The sequence below is a fragment of the Hirundo rustica genome, chromosome 15, assembly GCF_015227805.2.
Source record: "Hirundo rustica isolate bHirRus1 chromosome 15, bHirRus1.pri.v3, whole genome shotgun sequence".
NCBI classification, from domain to species: domain Eukaryota; kingdom Metazoa; phylum Chordata; class Aves; order Passeriformes; family Hirundinidae; genus Hirundo; species Hirundo rustica.
Window position 1 is genome coordinate 6,428,475 of NC_053464.1, and position 3,811 is coordinate 6,432,285.

The following is a 3,811-nucleotide window of genomic DNA, read 5'->3' on the forward strand; positions in this document are numbered from 1 at the left end:
TGGGGCAGTTTTTATTGAAACATCTAAATATGGAATTAAATGCCTGAATAGCAACTTGGTCTTAAATGCACACTGAAGTCAAACCTTTAAGATAAAATATCACATAAATGTCCTGTGCACTTTGCTCATGTGACATCCCTCATGTAGTAGTTGGCAAGTGCAGGATGGAGCCCAAAACTCAACATCTTTTAAACATTTTTTCCTACCTCACACCAGTCGAGCTTTTTCTAAAAAAACAAGACACCATCCCCAAAACAGGCAGAAAAAGGATCTCCTGAAAATTCCAGCACATTGCTGTCCTAGATAATCTTAAAAAATGGAAGAAAATCTGGCACATGTGTTGCAAACACACTGGTTTAACGACACACAAGAGACCCACTCTGACAGTAAGTCTCAGAAAAATATTCATCCATTTGAATGGATACTGTACTTAGGTTTGGAAAATGAATTTAATAAAAAGTACCATGTCACACAACAGGCTAAGCCTGTCCATGGACACCTGAGAACTGTTCACCATTATTGCCAAGAAAGCCTGAGCTGTTACAAACTGGCAAAGTCTGCTTTGTATAGGCCCCACAAATAAATTAATATTATCGTAACATTGACGTTTAACCCTAAACAGCCGAAGGCAGGAGGAAGCGCCCTTGGCCAGGGTCCCAGACCCACCTGTGTGTTCGCCGCACCTTCGCCTCCCTGCGCTCGCAGCCCCATCGTGCCCGGGAGCTCCGCCTGGTCACGGACCCGAATCGAGCCCACGGAGCCCTCACAGCACCGGGCACTGCCCGGAGCCCGCGGCCAGGGGGCCCTCACAGCACCGGGCACCTCCCGGAGCGCCCCTCACGGCACCGGGCATGTCCCGAGTCCCCCTCACAGCACCGGGCACCTCCCGGAGCGCCCCTCACGGCACCGGGCACCTCCCGGAGCGTCCCTCACGGCACCGGGCACCTCCCGGAGCGCCCCTCACGGCACCGGGCACCTCCCGGAGCGCCCCTCACGGCACCGGGCACCTCCCGGAGCGCCCCTCACGGCACCAGGCACCTCCCGGAGCGCCCCTCACAGCACCGGGCACTGCCCGGAGCCCGCGGCCAGGGGGCCCTCACAGCACCGGGCACCTCCCGGAGCGCCCCTCACGGCACCGGGCATGTCCCGAGTCCCCCTCACGGCACCGGGCACCTCCCGGAGCGCCCCTCACGGCACCGGGCACCTCCCGGAGCGCCCCTCACGGCACCGGGCATCTCCCGGAGCGCCCCTCACGGCACCGGGCTCCAGCCGGGGTAGCGCTCCGGGGACAGCGGCCCGAACACCCCCCACCCCTGGAGAAAACGCTGCGAAAGTGCTGCGAGGCACCAACGCTTTCCAGAGTGTTTTCCCAGCCGAAATTAAGGGATGGAGGGGCCACCTGTCCGCCCCAGGGCTGTGACACCCAGCCGCTCCCCGGCAGACAGTTCCCAAACTCGGCCGACGAGCGCCGAGGAGCAGCCCGGGAACCCGCAGCACAGCCGGAGGGCAGAGCGAAAGGGTCAGCGGTGGCTGCGGGGAAACGGGGCGATGGGGCCGCACCTCCAGTCCCGTGTCCAGTTCTGGGCCCTCGCAACAAGCAGGTCATTGAGCTGCTGCAGGTGACCGGAGATGCGCGGTGGAACTCCTCATCAAGACTGATGAGCAACAGCTGAAGGAGCTGGGGGGCCTCAGGTGGAGAAATGGAGTCTCAGGAGGGACCTTCCCTCTCAGCTGCCTGAAAGAGTGGTCAGGCATTGGAACGGGCTGTGCAGGGAAGTGCTGGAATCTACATCCCTGGAAGCATTCAGAAAATATGTCCGTGTGGTGCTTAGGGACAAGGCTGAAAGGTGGAGCTGGCAGGTTGATGGCTGGACTCAGTGATCTCAGAGGTCTTTTCCAACCTTAGCAATTCTACAATTCTCTTATTCCAGAGTGAAAAAAAAAATCTTCAGCCCTACTTCATGAACAATAAAAGCATTTTACGAGGCATATGCCTGAGGTAACTTTTGTACTAGTTACCAAGACACAGAGCACTCAGACTAGCACCATGAGGGGAGCAAGAAATGGAAATTGCTTTGGGTTTGTCTTCTTTTCTTCCTCGTTAATGTGTTTGTGAAGCCCTTGCTGTCACATTCAGTTTGAACTCCTAGAGCAGTCTGTCATACACCCTGTTAATTGCAATAATCCTCTGGAGCTCACTGAAGCTGCTTTTTGGGGGTAACTTTTTGTTATAAAGTCAAAGCTGTAGTGTGAAGCAAAACAGCCAATCACAAAAGGACTTTCAAAAAGCTGCCTACTCACTCTTGATTTATTCTCAACTTGGATGCAGCTACTTTCAGCACCTCCAGACCACAAAACTACCCATTTAAACACTAAATTTTCAAGTTCTTTAAAAAAACCAAAACACCACAACCAACAAATATCCATTTTAATAGTTATAAGAAACACTTCCTTTGAAATCAGATTTTACACACACCTTTTAGTGTCCTGGTTTGAAAAAGTACTAAGTTAAGATACTGGATTCACACCCAGCATATCATACATGAGAGTATTCATGTCACAAAAAATACATTAAAAGTAATCCTCAAGAAAATAAATTCATATCACATTGCAGATCTTATGAGGCAAATAGGAACACAAAGGTTACTTTGCTATAAAATGCAATCACTGGAACTATAAAAACTTTACACCTATGTCACAGGACTTTCATTTCTTAGTTTTTACTCTGAGGATGACATTACTGTTAACTCCATTACTGACCTCCTGCTGCTCAGTTACAAATAATAATTAACTAGGTTTAAGTAGACAAATAATTTCTTTAAAAAAACCATTTTGTCTAGACTGCCACAAGTGCTTTCACAATCACTGCAATAAATAGCAGCTTCTTGAAACCACTCTGAATTTGCTTAACAACTCCATCTTGTAGGGCTATCAGCTGCCTTTTACTCGTTTTAACAACTTTGATTTTGGATCCTCTTTGCATGACAAAACAAGTTTTATTTCCTTTCAGTTCAAGCCTCATCAGAATTTGAACATATTCAAGTTCTGTCTAATAAAAATAGAAGCCTAATGGAAATAACACTGTCAAAGTGAAACAGAAAGCAAAGTCATCTTGGAAAGCTCATGACGGTGTGTGCAGGGAAGGTTCTACTTGAATCTGTAATGTGAGGCTGGAGGATTTCAGATGGCCTGTGCTTCTTCCTGTGTGAAAACAGCTTGAGTCCATAAAGTCAGCATTGCTCCTTCTGCATCTTACTCACCAAGGAAAGACTATTCATACAACATTCACTTTCTACCAAAATAACCCTAAAGCTGCTTAATAAAAATAATATCAATGCATTAAAACAGATTTTTTTGAGGTACTAACCTTGCCTTCCTGCACTTTCTGCACCTCAAAAAAACAAACCAACACAAAATTTAGACATTGAAAGAAAGTAGGGTATTATCTCATGATTAATAGGGATTCGTTCCTACTGAATACAGTGATATTTGATATATATTCCTGGTATGTGAACATGGAGCCACATTTATATATGTTTATTTAGTTGCATTGCAAATGAAAGTTTTACTCAACAGTTTTAATAGAAAAAATATTTCTAGAACCTGGGTTGTAGGAAAAAAATAAATTTCAGCATGGCTCTATGTGGGACAGTTGGTCTTCAAAGCAGACAATGCCATTTATCAGAGACTTGGCCCAGGTGAGACTCTGAAAAATTTCTCCCTGTAATTATTTTTCTGCACGTAACATTTCAGCCATCCATGTGTTTGGAAACATTCCAAATATTATAATTTTCCAATTAGAAGCACTAGA